Source organism: Cervus elaphus, chromosome 27 (genome assembly GCF_910594005.1).
Source record: "Cervus elaphus chromosome 27, mCerEla1.1, whole genome shotgun sequence".
In the NCBI taxonomy this organism is placed as follows: Eukaryota; Metazoa; Chordata; class Mammalia; order Artiodactyla; family Cervidae; genus Cervus; species Cervus elaphus.
The window spans coordinates 41,289,404-41,314,826 of NC_057841.1; the positions used below are offsets into that span (position 1 = coordinate 41,289,404).

General features: G+C 38.7%; 1 protein-coding gene across 6 annotated transcripts in view; it reads right to left on the reverse strand.

Moving 5' to 3' along the window:
* DLGAP1 (DLG associated protein 1) overlaps positions 1-25,423 on the reverse strand; it is a 750,273-nt gene that overhangs the window by 585,831 nt on the left and 139,019 nt on the right. Inside the window, exon 3 of one of the 6 annotated variants that reach the window (XM_043888811.1) lies at positions 12,978-13,065. The exons of the other annotated variants lie outside the window; for them this stretch is intronic. The gene's annotated coding sequence lies outside the window, so the exon portion shown is untranslated. The remainder of the gene's footprint in view (positions 1-12,977; positions 13,066-25,423) is intronic. 6 annotated transcript variants of the gene reach the window in all.

Genomic DNA, 25,423 nt, shown 5'->3' on the forward strand with positions numbered 1-25,423 from the left:
TCAGGTGGCCAAAGTACTGGTGCTTCAGCTTCAGCATCAGTCCTTCCACTGAATACTCAGGGTTGATTTCCTTTAAGATTGACTAGTTTGACCTCCTTGCTATTCAAGGGACTCTCAAGAGTCTTCTCCAGCACCATAGTTTGAAAGCATCAATTCTTCAGTGCTCAGCCTTCTTTATGGTCCAACTCAGATTTAAGACCTAAAGCTCTATTTCTCTTCCTTGATTAATTTTATTTTCAGAATTTTCTGATTTTATGCTACTCCCTGACTTCCTATCTTCCAAAATATAAACTAACCCAGCAATGAGTAAACCCTTAGGAATTAATGTGATTCTCAACATGAAAGGAATTATTTTAAAAAGTATTTATTGGCCACTTCATTTTCTATTTCCTTACTAAGCAATTGCTCACTTTTCTGACAAAGGTCGATATAGTCAAAGCTATGGTTTTTGCAGTAGTCATGTATGGATGTGAGAGTTGGCCTGGAGAATTCCATGGACTGTATAGTCCACCAGTTCGCAAAGAGTGGGACATGACTGAGCGACTTTTACTTTCTTTCCTTGTTGTTATATAAAATTGTTTTCATCTTCAAAGGAGTTCTTGTCCTCATAATAACAAAGACATGATCTTAAACCAAGGAAAGAGAATGTATAATTTCAGGATCATATAAGTTGGGGGAAAAAAGGAATATTTATTTTGTCATTAAATATTTAACGCCTTTACCTTTGTCTGAACTAGAAAATAAAACAAATTGACATCACTTTCTTTAGGGACATGTGTTCCAGTTCATTTTGTTATGTGCTGACATATTAAATAAAAATGAATGTTTGATATGTTAAGTTGCTTTTGTTATGTAATAGTCATATTTTGAGATAAATATTAGGTATAGAGTTTGTATGGGGGAGAGGAGTGAGAATTCTCATTTCTTTTACAAAGCATCAAATTCTCAGAAGCAAATAGATCTGTGCTACTTTGCCCCAAGATGCAATATTTATCATCAGATAGGTAAATAGCAAAAGTTAAATCTGAGATTTCATCAGAGACAAACTCTGAATTCTGATGATCTCATCAAGAAGTCAAGGTGAGGCATGGTGAACTGGGTGAAACCTAATATCATCAAGAAATGCACAGAGATTAATCAAAATAAAACAACATTAAGAAAGGATTGGAAAGCCTTGGCTAAAAATAGGCCATCTGAGAAAGACTGAACATTTTAATTGGCTATCCACTCAGGTGCATTAACAGTATGACATGACTTATCAAAAAGGTAGCATAGACAGATTCTGTTCATGGAACCAGAGTGGAAACGAAAGACACAATCTCTTGGTACCCTGATATTGTCAGGAGACAAAATTTGGTGCAGTTTGTTTGTTATGGATTATTTATGTGAAAAGTATTTTAAACCTATTACAATACAGTACTATATAGCTTACTGTGTTAATTGGGCACCTAGGCTAACTTTGTTAGACTTATGAACAAACTGGACTTACAAACATGCTCTTGGAATGGAACTCATTTGTATGTAGGAGATTTACTTTAATTACAATGATCCCTGTATAATTCTGTCTCTTAAGCCCCAAAACTGGAAAGCAGAGACTCAATCTAACTTCTAGTGGCTGTGAACAGCCATTAGCTGGATTGAGTTGAATAGTCACTGTGTTAAAAGGTGAATGAGCTTTCATCAACCGTCAGAGTATATTGCACTCTTACTAAGGGCCAAGCAGTGAGGCAGTGACTACGTTGACTAATACCAGAGACAAAAGAAAAAGTGAGTAGAAACTCATCTCAATGATGGAATAACTTTTAAATAATTAGATCTGCTTGAAAATGGAACAGAACACCTAGTGAAGAATACATTGGCTAATACCAGAGACAAAGAAAACATGAGTAGAAACTCCTCTCAATGATGGAGTAACTTTTAAATAACTAGATCTGCTTGAAAATGGAACAGAAAAACACCTAGTGAAGAAGTTTGTCCACCATCATTCAAAGTGCCAGGAATACTATTTAAAAATTATTTCCTTTTTTTTTAAAATTTAAAAAAAAAATAAACTTAAGGTTCCAAGGGGGTGGGGAAAGGGACAAATTATACCCTTGTATCCCTAACTGGTTCGTCAGATTATTTCTCTATCTACATCTACTCTTCAACTCTGCATTCCCCTCCACCTCATGCCTGCCTCTCCCCCGTCTGGACTTCTGCCCAGGCTGCCTGCCACCCGGCTTCTCAGCATCCCTGCCTTGGACCAAATTCTGATACTATTCCTTAATCTCACTTGATTTTTTCTTCAACTTTTCACAGTGAAGGATCAAAATACACAAGGAAATGCAAGCAATTCTGGTAAGTCTAGATGAACCAGATTAGTCCTTGGGGACTCTGAGATGAAGGGATAGAACCTAAGATGGTGAGCCTTTCCAATTGCTTCTGGAAGTTTACCTCCTACAGAGGCAAACTGGAAGCAGGGGCTGACAGCAGATGGTGGGGATTTCTCCAGGTACACCAACTGCTACCATGGCCCAAGGCAAAACTATGGAGAAGGCAGAGTTTATCTATGGAAACTTCCACTCTCACCTATGAATTTCCTTTTTTGTTTTTCACTTGCTTCCTCATGTTCCTCTGGCTATGCAATAAACACCTACCTAGAACTCAGATTCCTCCTCCTCTCTCCTGGGCATCAATTAAAACCCTCCCTCTCAAAGAATGATAGATTTTTGGGTAAGTCTTCAGCGGATTAATGCAATTAACACTGAATTGTTCTGTATGAGGAACTCTCTCATGATATTTTGCTTCCTACAATGTGATTACTAATCTCAATGATTTAATGGAATATGAAATTTGTAGAATACATGAGAGATTATTTTGACCAGAGAGCTAATTTTTTTTTAGCTGATTCTCTAAAATAAATGACACTGACTCTAACACAGCACAAACTCCCAGCACTTCTCTTGGTAAGTACTTCTACATCCCACTTAACTGTTAGAACAAACAGCTCTCGATTTAGGAAAGAAGGGGAATTTGTGTTTGCCACAGATAAAAGCATCCAGGGGTTTCATTAACTGCTTGCTTGGATGGTCGAGAAAACCATGATATCCACCCATTTTCTGTGTTTCAGGAGCACAGAAAATCCATACAGTGGCGACGAGGGTAGAAATGCTCACCTTAAGGACTGGAGGACTGCGAGGGGTCTAAGTGTGTCTGTGTGTCTGACTAGTTAAATGATCAGCATAGACCTGTTCAGGCTTCCTTTTGGTCTGCTCACTTTATCCCTATTTCACTGCTCATGGGCATGCCCGTTAAAAAGGACCTAGAAATGGTCATACAGAATGAAACAAATCAGAAAAAAGGAAACAAAAAAAAACAACACTGTATATTAACACATATATGTGGAATCTAGAAAAATGGTACATATGAACCTATCTGCAGGGCAGGAAGACAGACAGAGAGAACAACTGTATGGACAATATCCAAATTTATCCTCCCAAGTCAGGGGGGTAAACTGGGAGATTGGCATTGACATATATATACTACTATATATGAAACAGATAACTAACGAGAATCTACTGTATAGCACTTACTCAGTGCTCTGTGGTGACTTAAATGGGAAGAAAATCTAAAAAAGAGAAGATATATATACATATACATACATAGCTGGTTGAATTTGCTATACAATAGAAACCTAACACAACATTGTAAAGCAACTATACTCCAATAATTTTTTTGTTTTTTCAAAAAATGGCTAGAAGAAGAAGGGAGTCAAGGTAATTATTTCAATTGCTTTCTCATCCCTGCCGGGATCCAGGCAGGGAGAAAGTTAAAACCAAACTAAGCATTTGTAAGGGAATTTCGGAAGATGACACTTATCTATGTGTTGCAACAGCAGTCATCGAGGATGGCTTTTGCCTTCCATGAAAAAAAAAAAAGGGGGGGGGGCTCTGGGATATTCTTACTTGAAGACTTCTGACATCAGCATGTGGGCTGTATGTACAACCTTTAGTCATTTATTAGGTAATACAAACAAAAAATCTGAGAGCAAACTTTATATAAATCTGATTTCCTAGGTAAGTCTGATATCAGAGACTTACATCAAGCATAAGTTTACTAACGTGCTCCCTCACACACTATGTAAATTAGCTGAACAAACCTTACTCTACTGCATCTATTCTCCATTTTCTCCCTTTTGTTTGAATTTTTCTTATGTTTACATATTGATCTGGGATATTTTTATGACAACAGGTTTAAACAAACACAAAGATCCTAGCAAGATAGTTAGGAGATCAATATTTGTTCTGATCACTGTAATGTAAGGTAAATACATATTTATTAACAATATATATATCAGACAAAATATATTTCAAACAAATATCTAATTTTTCAAACAAATGCTGTCTGAATACTATGATTAATGTGAGGCTGTCTGCATACTAGCTCTCCTAATCTTTGGAATTTCTAATTTGTAGCAGAGATGAATAGGCTATCAGTAGGAAACCATAAAAATTTCTTGGTATTTATCTTCCCCTTTCAGAAACATTTTATTACCCATATAATTACTTCAGCTAAATCCTATGTTACAATTGTCTGCTTATCATGTGTAATGAGAAACTTCTCCCCACTTACAGTTTTTAAAAAAACACTAGTAGAACGATATGTTGGCAACCGTAAAATCCAATTCTGCACCTGAAGGAAATATTTCTGTCAGACGGTTTGTTACTTATTGAAAGCTACAAAACAAATAAGTTCAAAACTCAGCAGCCGAAAATAGCCAAGGTTTGTTCTAGTACAGAGTTTCTGAGATTCAAGAATGTGGTGGCGGCTTAGCTCAGGATCTCTCAGGGGGCTGCAGTTAAGCTATCAGCTCAGGATGTCATCATTTGAATGCTGGACGGGGCAGGAAGACCTGCTTCTAAGCTCACTCAGGAGGCGGCTAGTGGAAGGCTTTAGTCTGTCAACTGCAAATGTTCCTCACCACACACATCCGTTCGCAGAGCTGCTGACAACATGGCAGCCAGCTTCCCTCAGAGTCACTGAACCGAGAAAGAGAGAGCAACTGACCACAATAGATAAAGCAGTGGCTCTTACAACCTAATCTTGGAAGTGACAAAATATTACTTCTGTCGGGTCCGATCTGTCACAGATAATGACTAAAATTTGGAACAGGACTACACAAAGGTATGACTACCACAGGTCAAGGGAAGCTGCTGGCAACCGCAGATGCTTGTTCAGTTTCTGACAAGAACGATCACTACCACAGATGGCAGTGCGTTACACTTCTGTACCGTCAGACAAGCTAAGGCAAACTCTTCAGTGATGTGAAAGTCACTCAGTCGTGTCTGACTCTTTGCGACCCCATGGACTACACAGCTCACGGAATTCTCCAGGCCAGAATACTGGAGTGGGTAGCCATTGCCTTCTCCGGGGGATCTTTCCAACCCAGGGATCGAACCCAGGTCGCCCGCATGGCAGGTGTATTCTTTACCAGCTGAGCCACAAGGGAAGCCCAACAATACTGGAGTGGGTAGCCTTTCCCTTCTCCGGGGGATTGTCCCGACCCAGGAATCAGACTGGAGTCTCCTGCATGACAGGCAGATTCTTTACCAACTGAGCTATCGGAGACGGCCCAAATTCACCTTCATAAGAGTTGGTTGGACAGAACAAGGATAATTCACTAGATTTTAATAATTATAGACTTTTTAAATTATTGGAAACTGATAGTTTCAATTTGGTTGCTCTTTTGGTAACTCTTGAAAGAGAATAAGCACAGCATTTTCAAATAATTTTACTCTAAAGTATGACTAACTAAAAATTATACCAGAGAAGGAAAAAAAAAATCACAGATGAAGGAGAAAGGGAGATACAAATGTAGACAGAGTAGTAAAGGCTTATTTGATAGTAAAGTAGGTGTTAGGCTGGGGCTTCCCTGATAGCTCAGTGGTAAAGAATCTGCCTGCCAAAGCAGGAGACATAGGTTCGCTCCCTGGGTTGGGAAGATCCCCTGGAGAAGGGAATGGCAACCCACTCCAGTATTCATGCCTGGGAAATCCCACGGACAGAGAAGCCTGGCAGGCTACAGTCCACGGGGTCACAATGGCCGGACATTGGCTTTGAGTCGGACATGGCTAAGACACTGAGCAACAAAAAATTATACATATCAGAATGATGAATTATTAAAAATTGCTCTATCAGGATAGTCATAATGAATATTAACTATGCTGTGGTATCAGGAAGTCCTTTTTATAAATCTATTTCTATTTATCGAATTTCTGCCAAATGACTGCAAAATATCATCAGTGTATCTAGGAATTACCAGTTTGACCTTTGAATATGTTTATTTCATTTTCACATGATATTAACTATAACTCTGACTCTCTTGTAAGTAGAAATAACTTCCCTTAGGAAACAAATAACAATGCCATTCATTTTCTAATACTATTTTATTTTCACTCAGAAATAAAAACCACGGGAAAGGAGCAATTGGAAGCTTCTATCATTATTGCCACAACTAGGAAGGAAAAATGTCAATGTCTACTTAATGAGCATCATAGACATGCTACAAATGTATACAGTTATGAGAACTATGAGAACTCATCAGATACTTGACCTCCAAAATAATTTTATCCTGGGCTGCTGTCTATTTAAAATTGTTTCTAATGTTCTCTAACTCTTCTTTAGAAATTGCTTCTCTGTTGCACCTTGTTTCAAACTTCATGACAGACTCCTCCACATTTTATAGTAATATAATTTGATCACTAATTGTTCAGAAGCTCCGTGTTAACAGTGAGTTGCAGACAAAATGCTCAAAGCTGCTCTCACTAGGGGCACCAAATCTCATGCTCTGAAAACATCAGTTTTCTGGACGGAACACACAGCTGTACTGTTTAAAGTCTTAGGGAGTGACTGATACCAGGCAGATTCATTCACATGTGGCACCTCTTATATAGACCACTTTACACTGATTTTATTTTTCTGTCCTTTTCAAGGCTGCAGCCTATGGAAAGTACAATGCAAAGCCATGCCCCATGCTGCTAGACCACTGGAGGCATCTGCTCTCAAGAACAACTTTCAGCCTTGTGGCCTCTTGCAAGAGCTCATCTCAGTGGTTCAAACGGCACCCTTTTGGAGGAGAACAAAGGGGTCAGTAGAGGACAGATGATCTCTTCATTCACAATCTCAGACGTGAGTTTTTTATGATAATAATTTAGTGATAAATTAACATTCCACCAAATGGACTACTCTTTTAGTAGCTTCATCACACAAAAGTAATAATTTAATAAATATAATTAATATTTAATAAAAAATAATAATGATTCATGTTGATGTGTGGCAGAGGTCAACACAATATTGTAAAGCAACTGTCCTCCATCAAAAAAAAAAAGACAAAAAAACACAAAACTAAACATAGTACATACATCATGTAATGACTATACACCATCGAAATTCTATGTGACACCTTTAACCTAAAAGTAATGCTTTAAAAAAGGAATATAGTTTCTATGTATCTATTGCCAGGAGAAATATCAATAACCTCAGATATGCAGATGACACCATCTTTATGGCAGAAAGTGAAGAACTAAAGAGCCTCTTGATGAAAGTGAAAGATGAGAGTGAATAAGTTGGCTTAAAACTCGACATTCAGAAAACAAAGATCATGGCTTCCAGTCCGCAGCACTTCATGGCAAATAGATGGTGAAACAATGGAAACGGTGACAGATGTTATTTTGGGGGGGCTCCAAATTCACTGCAGATGGTGAATGCAGCTATGAAATTAAATGTCGCTTGCTCCTTGGAAGAGAAGCTATGACCAACCTAGACAGTATATTAAAAAACAGAGACATTACTTTGCCAACAAAGGTCCGTCTAGTCAAGGCTATGGTTTTTCCAGTGGTCATGTATGGATGTGACAGTTGGACTATAAAGAAAGCTGAGTGCCAAAGAATTGATGCTTTTGAACTGTGGTGTTGGAGAAGACTCTTGAGAGTCCCTTGGACTGCAAGGAGATCCAACCAGTCCATCCTGAAGGAGATCAGTCCTGGGTGTTCATTGGAAGGACTGATGTTGAAGCTGAAACTCCAGTACTTTGGCCACCTGATGTGAAGAACTGACTCAATGGAAAAGACTCTGATGCTGGGAAAGATTGAAGGCAGGAGCAGAAGGGGATGGCAGAGGATGAGATGGTTGGATGGAATCACCAACTTGATGGTCATGAGTTTGAGTAAGCTCTGGGAGTTGGTGATGGACAGGGAGGCCTGGTGTGCTGCAGTCCATGGGGTCACAAAGAGTCAGACATGACTGAGCGACTGAACTGAACTCATACACATTTTTATTTGTGCACAAATATAAATATATACTATACATTACATATAATACTAGTCACTCAGTCGTGTTTGACTCGTTGCTACCTCATGAACTATAGTCTGCCAGCAAGGCTCCTCTGTCCATGGAATTCTCCAGGCAAGAATACTGGAGTGGGTAGCCACTTCCTTCTCCAGGGGATCTTCCTGGTCCAGGGAGCAAACTGGAGTCTCCTGCATTCCAGGCAGATTCTTTATCATCTGAGCCACCAGGGAAGCCCATACATTACACAGGCATGCATATATGTAGAACATTTTATACATATATAAATGAAATATGTAAGTAATATTTAAAGAAATATCTTATTTACTAAATATTCATAAATAATGGTCTTAGTTTCATTACCTATTTTGCTTGCTTGTTAAGCTTGGAAAATAGTCTCTAACCATAAGAAACTTTCTTAACAAGTTAGCTCATGTTGGTTTTTAAAAAGGAGAAAAAGTTGAAATAAAATGTTGTCACCAAAACTGTGGGAGGTTTCTCTCCCTCTCAGTGTAGTGAGTTTTTTTTATCATTTTACTATGAATGTAGGTGACATAGAGGACTGTGAAAAACAGACAGACTTTGATCTGGGACTGTGGAGAATAGAGGGCCTCCTAATCCAATAACACTGCTTCTTCCACCAAACAGAATTCCAATAAACACATGGAATTGCACAAAACTTGCCTATGGAATTCTTCAATTTTTATTTACAATCAAACTTCACACATTCACACATGTTTGTAAGCCAGTGTACACTGTTTAACTGATAATTTTTGGATGTCATGTTGACTGTGAACCCAAAGCATGTTCGTATTCTGAAAGTAATAACAGTTTGTATGGGTTTCATGTGGGGGGAAGATATACACCATGTGCTCCATGAAGGAAGTCTAGTAGATTAGTACATGAACCATAGACTATTTTCTGCGTCTTAAAAGAAAGCTGCTCAGAGCTGGCTCATATTTTAAAAGCCATTTTTTAAATTGCACTGGCTGCTGTAACTATCTTTTCTGGGGTTATTTAGTGCTAATAATGTGTAGTGGGTTGTTACCACATCTTACTGTAACCCAGAGAGTTTCTAGAGATACTATGGTGTCAGAACTCAGAAGGATAGCACAAAGATATTTGCTACTTTCCCTTTATGTAGTTAGGCTGCCTGAATTTTTATTTGCCCAAATAGCAATAACATTGGCTTCAAATTCTATTTATGGAGTTTTAGTAATTAGAAATACAGTGTGTGCCCTGACTCTGTGCCCAGTCCTCTAAAACCCTTTTCCTCACCTTCTTTATCTTACAAATCTACTGTCCAATAGCCTTTTAATTATGGGACCTGACACTGAAGACAGCTTTTGATTTTCTGATTTCTGCATATGTGCAAATTGATTTAGATGATAATAAAAGGCCTTCCTTACCTTTGGTTCTTTGTTATTATTTTTAATTGAAGTATAATTGCTTTATAGTGTGATATTTCTACTGTATAGCAGTGTGAATCAGCCATCCATATACATGTATCCCCTCCATCCGGAACCTCCCCTCTAATCCCAGTCCTCTAGGTCATCACAGAGAACCAAGCCGAGCTCCTTGTGCTACACAAGATTCCCACTAGTTATCTACTTTACACACAATAGTGTATACTGTCAATGCTACTCCAACAATTCATCCCACCCTCCCCTTTCCTCCACCCCAGATCCACATGTCCATTCTACATCTGTGTCTGTTGTAGCTGTTGTTTGTATTGATAATAATGTCCTCATTACAAACTATAGTTTACACAATATGGCACATTGTGTAAGATAAATATGCACGGGAGGGTTATTTTCCATTGTGATAATAGCACCTCCACTCTCAGAATGATGATCTGAAAGAGTGCCATGGTTCTCTTAAGTGAACAACACAAATCTTTACCTCTTCTCTCCAAAACAAGCATAAAATCCTTATCCTTGGATACAGGATACATCTTATCCTTGGATGCAAGTGTAAACACTAGTACGGTCTGTCTAGTCACTGCTCGGGCAAGCTAGAATCCTACCAGAAGCTGCCATATGTGAAGCCAATGCTTTGGATGGGCCGTGGGGTCACAGGGAATGATCAGGAAGCAAGAGGAGCAGACCTGGATTTCAGTTCGTAATGGCTCCTTGTAGCTGTGTGACTATATTTAGGTCACTTAAATTTTCTGTGCCTCTTCTTTCATCAAACAGAAGTAATAACACTTCACAGAGTCCTCTGAGTAACATATGTGGCGATAGATTATGAAATGAAAAACCTTAAACATCCTTAAAGTTTTGACTTTTGATAATATTAGGTTAAATCCAAAAGTGGCACTGGTATCAACACATCTTTTTTTTCTTGGCCATTATCCCCAGTCTTGGGCATTTTAGATGCACCAAGTAATGTCTTTTTACAGTGATTGCAAGAGGCTGTGAACATTTGTTTTCACCCGGCTTTGAGATCAGTCGACATAAAGCACTGTATAAGTTTAAGGTGTACAAGATGATAATCTGATATGTGTAGATGCTGTGAAGTGCCTATCATAATTTTGGTTATCACAAGAGGTTGTTAAGTTAGACTAAGCATAAGGTACTAGCTAAAGGACCTTTTTATGTGGGAAAGATTTCATGGGCTTTAAAAACAAAATGTTGATTGAATCTTGGTCTTAGTGATAAAGTGCATGATGAGTAAAATTCAGACATAATTGTAGGTAAACAAATTATCTGGTCTCCCCATAGTCCAAATGTTTGAATGCCTATATCTTTATTTTAAAAATGATTTAAATGTGTTTAACATTCTAAATATCATTAAGAAAATATAAATAAATCAGCTATTTCCTTAATTAAATATTTTTTTGCAAAGCAGGTAAATCCTATTGAATCAAATTTATAAATAATAAAAAATGACTTTCAACTGTTCAAATATGGATAAAACTTAAGTATATAATGCCAATATTGTGATTCTCATTAATTTTATATTTTATATATTCAACTAAACCATGTCAGACAATTTTATTGATGCTAATTGATATTACTACAATGAAAATTATCAAGGTATATCTATGATTGCTTTTTAACCAAAAAACTGATTTATTCATAAAACAGTTATTGTATAATAGTTTGCCCAATTTATTTTTCATTATAATGAATAAAAATAAGTTGACATTTTATAATTGCCAGGCACTGTTCTTAGTTCTTATTTTCTTGAAATATTGCTAACAGTTTTCTGACATTTACATTCTTCTCAATTGATTTTATCAAATAAGGAACACTGGCTTTTGGTTGCTATTTAACTTTAGCAAGAACTTCACATTCCTAATACTGAATGAAATCTTAATATCTGTATAAGATAGTTTTCAGATTTTTTAAGCATGCGTAAGTCCTGGCAACCCTTCAAGGCCAAAATTAATTAAAGTATATAATGTGAATCTAGGCTTCTCAGGTGGCGCTAATGGTGAAGAACCCGCCTGCCAACGCAGGTTAGACATAAAAGACACAGGTTCGATCCTTAGGTCGGGAAGATCCCCTGGAGGAGGGCACAGCAACCCACTCCAGTATTCTTGCCTGGAGCGTCCCATGGACAGAGGAGCCTGGAGGTCTACACAGTCCATGGGGTCACAGAGAGTCAGACACAACTGAATGTGAATCCACCTACCTACTCTGGCAATTATTCATTCATTCCTTCATCTATTCAACAAATGTTAATGGAAAAACAACCTTGCCAGGCACTCATCTTAGTTCTTGTACTGCACCAATGAACAAAACAGGTTTTATCTCTGATTCATGGCTTCACTTAAGACAGATGAGAAAACTGAGGTCCAGCATGAATAAATTACTTGTTCAAAAGCATGTGAATAGTCTATTTTTAAGTGTTTTCCCAGGCTAGGGATACTCCCACAATTCCACACTGCTCTTCCCTCTTCCCGCCTCACCAACTCCTCACTGGCTTGTACTAAGTTTAAACATTAATTTACCATATGTGGATGTACACTTTTCTAGAGTTTGATAAAAACAACACAATGACACATTCTTTTTTAGATTTCTTTCTACAGAAGGTTCCATGCGTCTTATCTTGCCAATCATAAAATAAGTAAGAACCCCCATCTTATACTTGGGCGAATCTGACAGTAATGGGCACAGAGAATTGACAGGACATACTCAATGATGGATTCCTTCTGACACAGAATCATCAGGAAAATGTTAAGCTATCATTACTAATTCCAATCACTGCATTCTCCTAAAATAAGCCTATTTTCTGTTTTTAATGACCTCAGTCATATCCATCTCCCTCTAATCCTAAAATTGCCTTTGGTTAAATAGTGACACAGCCTACAAGAAATATATTAATTCTGCCTGCTAATATATTAATAATTATATTAGTAATACATTAATTTTGAAATAAACTACCTAACTTTATCCTAGTTTTGGCTTTCATGATTTGAACTCTCCAAAAGGAATCCGTTAGATGATCAAAATTTATATCAATGCTATGTCAATGGCCTGAAGGCAACTGCTTCTGAGATACAAAAAAACTGGAGAAATGTTAGAGTACACTGTAGTATTTTGTTTTTTTGTTTGTTTGCTTGCTTTCAAATTATAGAAAATGTATTACATCTACAAAGCTTGCATGGATGCTGGTTATATTTACCATAATTTGCTTTCACTCACCATTATGTGTCAGCTTCTGTTTTATATGATTTCCCACATCACAGCTATTTTTCTACAGTAAGTAGAAAAGTAAGTATTCAGGGTTTCTCTGGAAAACACAAAGTTGAGCTCACTTCTTAAATTCCTTAGGTTAATACACACACACATGCTACACAGAAATAAAAATATGGATAAATGCATGCATGAACATATATATAAATATTTATACTTCCTATATCTGTGATTTTGTCTTGTATCACAGATTTTTTTGAGTGAAAGTCCTGTAAGAATGGTGGTTAATTTAATGAACTCAAAAATCATCCTACTTAAAAAAATCATCCTACTTTATCAAAAGTACTTATGTCACTAAGAAATGTCTAAAACTTTTCATTAATAATCTACCTGATCAGTATTCCTAATTGCTAAAAATATCTATAATTTTTTTTACAAAAGTAAACATTATACATTTTTCTGATGATGAGACAAAATAATTCATGAATAGAGTTGGCACAGGCAAGTAAGGACAACATCCACTCCAATAAATCAGTCCCTTGTAGAAAGGAAAATAGTTGTACACAGCCATAAATTAACTTTAATTAAGCTCATCAAACTTCTCTGCAATCTAACTGAAGGAATACATTTGATATATGTTAAACTTTGCCAGCATTTCAGAAACAGTAAAATGCTACAGACCTCAAAAAAGGGGTTTGCCATGGAAGACACTAATGCCATCATTAAAGCATTAACAAATCTTTAACAATATTTGTTGAAAAACCAAAGGGTTGCTAAATTTATGCACTTATAAAGTAGAAGCAACATGATCTGTGGTTGTGGCACTGGTCCAGCATTGAAAGACAAGAGCATTCTCTCCAATTCTGCCACGGTCGCTGCCTCTAATTTATATTGTACAGAAGATGGATGTGATCACGGAAAATAATTACAGGAAATATGTAATAAACCAGTCCACACTATAATAAACTATCTTGACTGTTTTGTCTGTCATGTCTTTTGATAATATTTACTTCCAGAAATAAGGGCTTCTCTGGTAGCTCATGTGGTGAAGAATCTGCCTGCAATACAGGAGACCCCGGTTTGATTCCTGGGTCAGGAAGATCCCCTGGAGAAGGGATAGGCTACCATCTCCAGTATTCGTGGGCTTCCTAGGTAGCTCAGATGGTAAAAAATCCACCCGCAATGTGGGAGATCTGGTTTTGATCCCTAGGTTGAGAAGATCTCCTGAAGAAAGGAAAGGCTACCCACCCCAGTATTCTGGCCTAGAGAATTCCATGGACAGAGGGGCCTGGCTGGCTACAGCCCATGGGGTCGCGAAGAGTCGGACATGACTGAGTGTCAAAAAGTGTAATGAGTTTGTTTATAAGCTCAATCTTAGCCACATATAGGATGGGGAACACTTGTTTGGATAGTGGGTCAAGTGAAAAATAACAAAATGAGTGAGATAAGCAACAGGATATGGTTTTAGGGCTCAATATTGGTTTACTGTATAGATGGCTGTCAAAAAAGGCTAATGAGGCATTTGGCTGCAGAACTGAAGTAATAAACACAGTAAGAACATGATTATCTCACTGGACTGCACAAATTGGACCCCATCTGGTGTATAGTGCTAATTTCTGGGAGTCATTTTTCAACACAAACATTGATGACTTCAAGGGCTTTCCAAATTACATAAATGATCCTGAAACTCTATAAAATGCGATAGTTAAGAAAATATTTGTCTTTAAATATTTTAAGAGATATTGTCTACGATATGAGAAGAAGATTTAGGCTTACTAAGCCAGTGCTAACATCTAAATGGATTAGTTGTTATGTATGAGTTAAGATCCCTACAAAATCAATATGAGAATTAAAATGAAAACCAAGATGGATTGCCAACTCTGATGAGAATAATTTCATTATATTTCTCTCTACACACCTTTTCCTCAAGAATCCTTGTGTGCAACTTTAAATAGAATATGAAAGACTTCATCATGAATAGAGCTTGGAAAGTAAGTTTTCAAAAGATAAAGCAGTCTGGGGTAAGAATCTTTTGAAACATACTAAATATGATAATGAAGACATAATTAGTAAGTAGACATTGCCAAGAAGTCAGCCACATATCTGCACACATTTTATTCAATGATATTAACACATCAGTGTGAGAGCTGGACCATAAAGAGAGCTGAGCACCAAAGAATTGATGCTTTAGAATTGTGGTGCTGGAGAAGACTCTTGAGAGTCTCTTGGACAGCCAGGAAATCACACCAGTCAATCATAAAAGAAATCAACCCTGAATATTCATTGGAAGGACTGACACTGAAGCTCCAGTGTTTTGGCCACCTGATGTGATGAGTCCACTCATTGGAAAAGACCGATGCTAGGAAAGATTGAAGGCAAAAGAGGAAGACAGAAGCAAAGGATGAGATAGTTAGAAAGCATCACTGAGTCAATGGACATGAATTTGAGCAAACTAGGGAAGATAGTGAAGGACAGAGAAGCCTGGCATGGTGCAGTCCATGGGGTCACAAACATTTAGAACATCCGAGGCTGGTTCCTCGTGAGGAGCAGCAACAGGACAAAAAGGATGACCCAAGGACCTACTAAAAAGTAGCTTTCTATATTCTAGCTGTTACCAGGTTTGATAGGTATATATTCCTCAAAGAATATATTTTGGATTATTTCTCATATATACATATACACAAATTTAATGCCAACAATAGGTCTCAGAAATTACAGTGAGGGAGGTACAACTGTGGCTATTGTATGAAACATAACTATGGTGCTACGTAGTACTGTATATCTCACTATTAATTCACATTGAGTTGACAGTTAAAATCTTCTTTTTCTTTATTGCTGTACCATGAGGCTTGTGAGATCTTAGTCCCTTGAAATGAAGTGAAATGAGTTTCTCAGTCATGTCTGACTCTTGGTTACCCCATCGACTACACAGTCCATGAAATTCTCCAGATCAGAATACTGGAGTGGGTAGTCCTTCCCTTCTCCAGGGGATCTATCCCAACGCAGGGACTGAACCCAGGTCTCCCACATTGCAGGTGAATGCTTGACCAGCTGAGCCACAAGGGAAGCCCAAGAATACTAGAGTGAGTAGCCTATCCCTTCTCCAGGGAGTCTTCCCAACTCAGGAATCAAAACAGGATCTCCTGCAATGCAGGTCGATTCTTTACCAATTGAGCTATGAGGCAATCCCTTAGATCCCTGATCAGCGATCAAACCCAGGCCCCCAGCAATGGAAGCATGGCGTCTTAACCACTGGACTAACAGGGAATTATCGATAGCTGGAATTTTTTTCCTGGCAAAAGGAAGCTGAAGAAGGTACTAGCTCTGTACACACTTAGAAATTTAATGAATACTGATAATCATAAGAAAAAATTATGAAGCATTGATCCTAAAGGAAGAAAAAGTTCAAACTGCAAAAAAATAAAATTAAGAGAGCAAAAGTATTTTGTCAAAGCTGCCTCTAGGCTAGCAGATCCCAAATTGGGGCTGTATGTCCGAACTGCTGGGGGCACTGTTTAAGATACATTTGTCAGAGTCCTACACACAGACTGATTCAGTAGGTGACAAATATTTCTGCCAAAATCCCCACAATGTACTGAAATCACTGTTCAATGGTTTTCATCTAAAACATTACAAACAGGTGTTTTCAATCCATTTTCTGCCATTAATGAACTCAATGTTCAAAGCTGAATAGCATAAGTAATATGAAATTGCCCTAATTAAGCAGAAATAGCAACCATAAAAATGGGCCCAACCATGAAAAACACCCTTGTTATGGAAATTATTTTTTCTCATTGTTTAAATTTTTAATTACATACACAATAAATGACTGGTCTTAGAAAGCAGAAATAAAAGCAAAAAGCCTAATCACTCATTATCAAAATGTTCAGTAACTGCCACTGCTATGAAAATATTTTAGTGTATTCTTAAAATCACTTAACATACACTTAAAATCACTGCAGACGGTGACTGCAGCCATGAAATTAAAAGACTTGTGCTCCTTGGAAGAAAAGCTATGACAAACCTAGACAGCATATTAAAGAAACAGAGATATTACTTTGCCAACAAAGGTCTGTCTAGTCAAAGCTATGGTTTTTCCAGTAGTCATGTATGGATGTGAGAGTTGGACTATAAAGAAAGCTAAGCACTGAAGAACTGATGCTTTTGAACTGTGGTGCTGGAGAAGACTCTTGAGAGTCTCTTGGACTGCAAGGAGATCAAACCTGTCAATCCTAAAGCAATCAGTCCTGAATTGGAAGGACTGATGCTGAAGCTGAAATTCCAATACATTGGTCACTTGATGCAAAGAGTCAACTCATTAGAAAAGACCTTGATGCTGGGAAAGATTGAAGGCATGAGGAGAAGGAGACAACAGAGGATGAGATGGTTGGATGGCATCAATGGACATGGGTTTGAGCAAGCTTCAGGAGATGAAGGACAGGGAAGCCTGGCATGCTGCAGTCCATGGGGTCACAGAGAGTCAGAGAGTTCAGAGTGACTGAACAACAAAGACTTTTATTGGATTATAGTTGATTTAATTTTTGGCTGCTTGAATATATGTTTTTAAATCAGATCAGTAGACTTATTCTAGCGAGATGCTTACTTAGTAACAAATGAACATTTTGTATGTTGTCAGTCTCATACTCTCATGATTTATCTTTGTTCATACAATAAAACAGTTCACTAGTTTCTCATTATTTACAAAATTAGAAGAAAAATATCTATGATAGTGTTCTTTGATTATGCCCTGAACAGCAAGTATCTCCCTACATCTTTTAAACTAGTATCTTTCTAGGAATGGGCTTTGGGGTTAAACACACACACACACACACACACACACACACACACCCCCTCTGTATCACAGTTTATTATAAGCAAAAATTAGACCTGATAGAAATTTCAAGATGTTTATCCCCCAAAGGGAAAAAGAGAGACACAGGTTAAAAAGATGGTGAGGTATACTGTGAGATGGGACCAAACATCCCACAGCAGAGGCCCAACACTGCTTTCAATGCCTGAGGTCTGTCCCCATCCTCCTGGGAATTAACAAGAGCCTGAGTGAGCAGAGGAGATTCTGGAGCCCACTTATGGGTTCCCACAAGAGGACAGTTTTGGAATTTTGAATATTATCACTTACCCAGTTGGATAAAGCTGTACTTACAATAGACACAGTATTCCCCAAGCGACAGTGATAGTCACTCAGTTGTGTCTGACTCTTTGTGGCCCTATGGACTGTAGTCCACCAGGCTCCTCTCTCTGTGGAATTCTCCAGGCAAGAATGCTAGAGTGGGTTGCCATGCCCTTCTCCAGGTAATCCTCCCAACCCAGGGATCAGACCTTGGTCTCCCGCATTGCAGGCAGATTCTTCACCATCTGAGCCACCAGGAAACTTGCAATACACATAGTATTTCAAAAGACAGGAAAAAGGAGACAGAATCTATGGTGGGTCAAGCAGCTCTTTAAGAACAAAGGTAATTATGATTCTATGTCTGGAAGCTGCTGCCTTGTGCTCCTCCTTTGCCCAGAGAAAGATGATAGAAGAAAACAGGAAAGTAAGGACTGACTCCAAGAAGGAAGCATGGTCATCACACATATGCACTTGGGAACAGAGAACACACTACCTACAAATATACCTCCAAAAATGCCTGTGATGGAGTCGGTGAGTGGACAGTCAACTTTGGCTCAGAAACAAGTCTCCTAATTTCTAGGAAAAAGGATAGGTAAGATCCAGTCTATGAGTTAATAAAGATCACAATATTAACAGAGATCATAGCTACAATGATTAAAATAAGAAGTCTATGTCATGCAAAATCAGATTAAACAACAGACCCAAACAATACTGACTCATTTAAAAGCACAGTGCCCTCCTGGAGGTTTCCATTCACAAAGACAAAACCATTAGGTCACAGAACACCAAATTCTCTAGACACTGCATGTGGGCACGCTCAGTCGTGTCTGACTCTTTGAGACACCATGGACTCTAGACCGCCAGGCTCCTCTGTCCACGGAATTTCCCAGGCAAGAACACTGGAATGGGTTGTCATTTCCTCTTCCAAGGGATCTTCTCAACCCCAAGGATCAAACCTGCATCTCCTGCATTGGCAGGTGGATTCTTTACCATTGAGTCATCTGGGAAGCCCCTCTCCAGACTACATGTCATTATTAAGATTCATTTTTATCCACATATGAATAAGACCATTTGGCATTTGTTAAAGATGTTATGTTCGCATTCTTTTTCCTGAATACAGAATCAATATTTTTATGACAAAAAGGTTTAGCTCAGAAAAACCCTTATAGCACTGAAAATCATGAATGCAGCATTTCAATGGTTTTCTGTGGCCCATTTTCTATCCACTGTACCTGTAACCCTAGACTGTACCAAAGAGAGGATTTAATGTTTTAAGCAAAAGGTGATCACTATTAAAAACTACATGCCCACTTCACTTCCTGAATTTAATACACGTTTAGGAGACTTCTCACTCAGGAGGAGAACAGACTTCAAATTTAGTGCATAAAAGTAATGACTTCATTACGGTGGGTGAACCTGTAAAGCTAATATCTACAAGGACAGATCAAATACATCAACTTACTAAGGGCCTAATCCACTTTAGGAATACTGGCTAGATGAATCATAGTTTACTTAAAATTATATAGTGTTATAATATAGTACAGTGTTAGTCACACAATCGTTTCTGACTCCACAACCCCATGGACTGTCACCTGCTAAGTTCCTCTGTCCATGGATTTTCCAGGCAAGAATACCCAGTGGGTTGCCACTCCCTTCTCCTTGTTCTACCAAACTGTCTAAAGTCAGCAAATCAGATGCATGAAGCCTTCTCTCACGTTATAGAATGATTTAACCTGGGGGTATGCCAAAAATGTATGTCTTTTAAACCTTGTACTTTCTATTTCTTTGTCTCCATCCAGTTTTCTTTCCCATCCCAAACTATAAACAAATCAGTGACATAAATTCCAAGGGTTTAAATTGAGCCAAATGTTGGAGTATCTCATACTCATAGTTTTTTATCTTTTGAGACATGCCTTTGATTTTCACTTGTGAATCAAGCACTCTCCTCGCCATGACATTCACAGCCTTTTATCAAATTGGGTATAAATAACTCTCCCTACCTCACTTCCTGCTCATCCTTCTGAAAATATTCTATTTTCTAATCAGGCCAAACCATATATTCTCCCCAGATGGACCACACTTGCTATGTTCTATTTCCAGCTAAAGTGCTTCCCGGATATTTACCACTTATCCTTCTAGACATCACCAACTCAACAGACATGAATTTGAGCAAACTCTGGGAGATAGTAAAGGACAGCAAAGCCTGGTATGCTGCAGTCCATGGGGTTGCAAAGAGTCAGACACGACCTAGCTACTGAACTGTTACCATATAGTTTTTTGAGAGGCCTCTCCTACACTCAGAAAAGGCTTTTATTAAATGTGTTTAAAAAAAATGTGTTTAAAGATGTTAATGATTAAAGTAAGAGAGTCAGCTGAGCCAGTGTTTACTGAATGCTTACTATGGCCTAGTCATCCATCATTTCATTTATCTTTACTGCATTATACAATTTTAGTCATGAGGAAACAGGCTAAAAGGATAACAACAGGCTCAAGGTTAATCAAGATCAAAGAGTACAATTTGAGATTCTCATTTCAAAATCTGAACTCTTGGAAAATATTCAACACTCAAGCCAACTTTTGTGAAGGTAGACACACACTATGGCCCAGTCTCCCTTTGTCTTGATGTTGCTAAGACTTTGCCTTATTATCATTGTATGCATTCCCTTCCTTTCCATTTCTCATCACCTGTAAATTCATTCAGGACAGAGACTGTGTCACTCACCTTTACAGCCTTCCCAAAACCAGAGGCCACACAAGCGAGCACACATGTGCACACAACACACAGATGTGTAACACAAAAGAAGGGGAAAGACTGGCTCTACTTTGGTGGGAAAAAGCAAAGCAGACCGAAGGCGAGGCCAGTCTCAGAACCACACTGGCCATGAGCAAATAAATCAGACCGCCCAAATGGAACACACGCTCACACTCACGGTTACACATTCTCTGCTATGATAACTTGAATTTCTACAATCTAGAATTCAGTTAGTTCTCCTATTTTCAATCTTCAGTCTCTTTATAGTTTAATTCCAGTTTCTTTCTCTCCTAAATCCTCCAGTTAATACCACTTTCAGCTTGGTTGCCTGGATGAATAGCTCTGTAATACGTACATTCTCTGTTGGATAAAACATTTTGTGTTCCAAAGTAATTCTTTACAGCTAGATGTTGGCAACCTCAGCTTCAGGGGAATAAATAACTACCTGGAAACACATTCGTGAGGCCAGGCGATGGTTCTTAGAAACCTTATTTTCCCATCTTTGCATCACCTGTGGACTAATGGGTAGAACAGGTGGCATCTGCCTGGGAAGTCTCCTGGCAAAGCAGCTGTTTCCTGCTCAGACAATGAATGGATTTAAACTTGCAACATCTTTAATCAAAGAGCACTTTTCCGTAAGTGGTGAGTCATCTGGAGTTATTCCAGGTAAGGGCACTCGTATTTCATATCAATTGGACATGGGATAGGTCTGCGTGTTAGTTTGGAATAGCTGGGGACTCTGGCTACGGCACACACAATCATTATTCAACACCTTTTATGTCGTAGGTGTCATACAAAGCAGTGTGTGTGTGTGTGTGTATGTGCACGCGCGCGCATGTGTTCAGCCACTCAGTCCTGTCTGACTCTTTGTAACCTCCATGGACTGTAGCCCGCCAGGCTCCTTTGTCCATGCAATTTTCCAGGGAAGAATACTGGAGCAGGTTGTCATTTCCTTCTCCAGGGGATCTTCCCAACCTAGGGATCGAACCTGAATCTCTTGTGGTCTCCTGCATTGGCAGGCAGATTCTTTACCACTAGCGCCACCTGGGATGCCCATACAAAGCGCTAGGTATATATTATTTTTATCTTCTAATAGAATAAGAAGGGTATGCTGATTTTACAAAGAATAAATCTGGGGTTCAGAGAGGTTACATAAGGTTTAGAATCCAGAGAAGAGGTGAGTATGTGGCAAAGGAGTTCTCAAGCCAGTGAATCTGACCACAGATGCTCTCTTTCAACCATGCAGCCTTGCGACCTGGAGAAAATGCACCTCTGCCGAACAGCACCTAAGAAACTGTATCATGGACAAAGTAACACGGAAGTCTAACACATACAGGCCTTCCCTGGTGGCTCAGCTGGTAAAGAATCCACCTGCAATGCAGGAGACCCCAGTTCGATTCCTGGGTCAAGAAGATCCCCTGGAGATTCTTGGCCTTCCCTGGTGGCTCAGATGGTAAAGAATCGCTTGCAATACAGGAGACCTGGGTTCGATCCCTGGGAGAAAGGAAAGGTTACCCACTCCAGTATTCTGGCCTGGAGAATTCCATGGACAGAGGGGCCTGGCAGGCTACAGTCCATGGGGTCCCAAAAAATCAGACACCAATAAGCAACTTTCATTTTTCACATTTCATAGTACACACATGAGAAAATGAGCAACTCCTTACTAAAACTTATTAATGAAGAGGAACTAAAAATACATTTAATTATAAATTGTCAATGACTGTCTCTCTCACCTATCCACTATACCCACTATGAGAACACTGGTCTCTGGTTATTTTATTGTCCTGGGCTATTTTCACACTTTCATAGCATCCTGGGATTCTGAGCCAAGGGTACTGTAAGGATCTCTGCATCTCAGGCAGCCTGAGAAGCTAGCGATAGGATCTCCATTAGGACAGAGAACACTGGAGACAAGACCTTCTTCCTGAGCCTCTGGGAGCGATCTGCTTACCTTCCAGGATAAAGGAAAATCAATCTTTCTCTCTCTGTGATACAGGCAGGCAGATGGGCCAGCAGCCAACAAAAGCTCAGAGTCTCCTAACTGAGATCTTCCTCTTCTAGGATACAAACCTCCTGTAAGCACAGGTGAACACCATTCTTATAGCATTGCCAGGCTTCCCTGGTAGCTCAGCTGGTAAAGAATCCACCCTGCAATGCATGAGATGCCAGTTGGATTCCTAGACCGGGAAGATCCTCTGGAGACAGGACAAGCTACCCACTCCAGTATTTCTGGGCTTCCTTGGTGGCTCAGATGGTAAAGAATCCTCCTGTAATGTGGGAGATGTGGGTTTGATCCCTGGGTTGGGAAGATCCCCTGGAGAAGGGTATGGCAACCCACTCCAGTATTCTTGCATGGAGAATCCCCATGGACAGAGGAGCCTGGCAGGGTACAGTCCGTGCAGTGGCAGAGAGTCAGACATGCCCGAGTGAACTGAACACCGCACAGGGTGCACTGGGTGGGGGGGGGGAGGGAACCAGAGGAAAGACAGCTCTCAGGCTGTGACTTCTGCTGTAATAAATCATCTGTGTTTCCAGGGTCTAGCGTCTTCTATGCGTATTTGTGCGTGAAACTGTGACAGGCTCAGCTGCTAGCTTACAAGCAGGCTCTGAGAGCCTTCCCAGCGTCAGAATTAACACCAGAGGTTCTTAAAGTGCGTTCCTAGGCCAGCCGTGTGAACGTCGCTTGGAAACTTGTTAGAGAATGACTTGTTAGAGTCACTAGCAGATGACTGGGCCTCAGCCCAGACCTGTTGAATCAGTAACTCTGGGATTGAAGCTTAGCAATTTCCTCTTCAATAAGTCATCTGAGTAATTCTGATACACAATATAACTTATGAACCACTGAAATATACTATATTCATGTATTTCTAGTCATAATAATACCATTTAACAGCACCCTGCTCACATAAATTTATTTTGAAAGAACATCCAACAGGTCTATCTCTAAAACATTTTGGATTTCTTGGAAGAAATAACTCTTGTGTGTAAATCACTCCTATGTGTTTCAAGTTATTTGAAAACTCTCTGATGTAGTACAAATGCTAACTTCATGACCATGATTTAGCACCAAAGAGTTGCCTCAATTCTAAACATATTACTTAGTTGAGCCAAAAAAGAGCCTGTAATGAGCATCTATGAAAATAAAAAGCTCCTTCCGTTATTCTGTCTCTAAGTAGAAATGTCTTGCTTTTTAAAATATAACTGATTTTTTAAATTGTGATAACTCATCATAAAAACCAGAGTATGTGAAAAACAGTGGGGGAAAAAAATTAAACATCATTAACATCTGTCCTACATTCTGCCAGAACGTTTTTGCCAAAAGAATTACCCAAGGATAATATCAGATAGCAGGTTTTAATGACTGTATAGTATTCTTCTAAACTGTAATTTGTCTATAACCAATCCATCCTCTACTGTATCACTGAAATTTTTCTATTTTTTAAACTTCTATTGTAAAACATATTGCCCAGGGGTACGAGTAATTCCTTAGGATAAGTTCAATTAGAAAATTATTAAAACTGTATGCAAATGTTTCATTACAAGCAATCAATAGCTTTCGCATATACCAACAAATCCTCTCAGAACATTCAGAAGAAACACAGTCTAACAAAATGGCAAATTTTCTTTCTCATTTGTGTGATAAAACTTTGCTCACTTCTTTATTTGTAAAACAAAAAGAGTGAGACCTTTCATTTTGGATAAGCTGTTTATACAAAATACATAGAAAGATATTGCTTTTTGATTCATTCTAAGAGAGTTTGTCGTTTAACAGAGGATTTAACCTGCAACAGCAATAATATCTGATCTTACTCTTCCATCTTATTTACGACTTTGTTAATATTATTGCTATAATATCACTTTGGCATCATTTTGCTAATATACTAGTTTTTTAAAAATCCTTAACCACTTATAAATTATGCCTGCCAACTCTACTCTACCATGAAAGTGAAAGCAAAAGCATTAGATGCTCAGCTGTGTCCAACTCTTTGCAACGCTATGGGCTATAGCCCACCAGGCTCCTCTGTCCATGGGATTCTCCAGGCAAGAATACTAGGGTTGGTTGTCATTTCCTTCTCCAAGGGATCTCCTGCAACCCAGGGATTGAATCGCAACCGGGTCTCCTGCATTTCAGGCAGATTCTTTACAGTCTGAGTTACCACCACTGGTCAATAAATTTTTAACTTCTTTGATCTCTATCAAAGTCAAATAAAAAACAAAACTTTGAGCAGAGTTTCCCTCAGGCTTTCCCCAATAGCTCTTCTCATCCTGCATAAAAACATACTCACAAATACACGTCATGCTCTTTCAGACTTTACAGTTTTTAAAAATTCTATATTTTCCCTCCAGGAATCCTTTTTTTAATATTTGCATTAAACCTCACACCTGTATTAACAAAAACAATAGTCTAGACCTGGCTCTGAGCACTAATATTATTTCTGTTCACCATTATTTTTGCTCTAAAATGACCTCTCTCATTATTCAGATCAGATAAAATAGTTCAAGTGTCTTATTCATGATATAGATGGAGATGCTATACATTCTGAACTGTGGTGCTGGAGAAGACTCTTGAGAGTC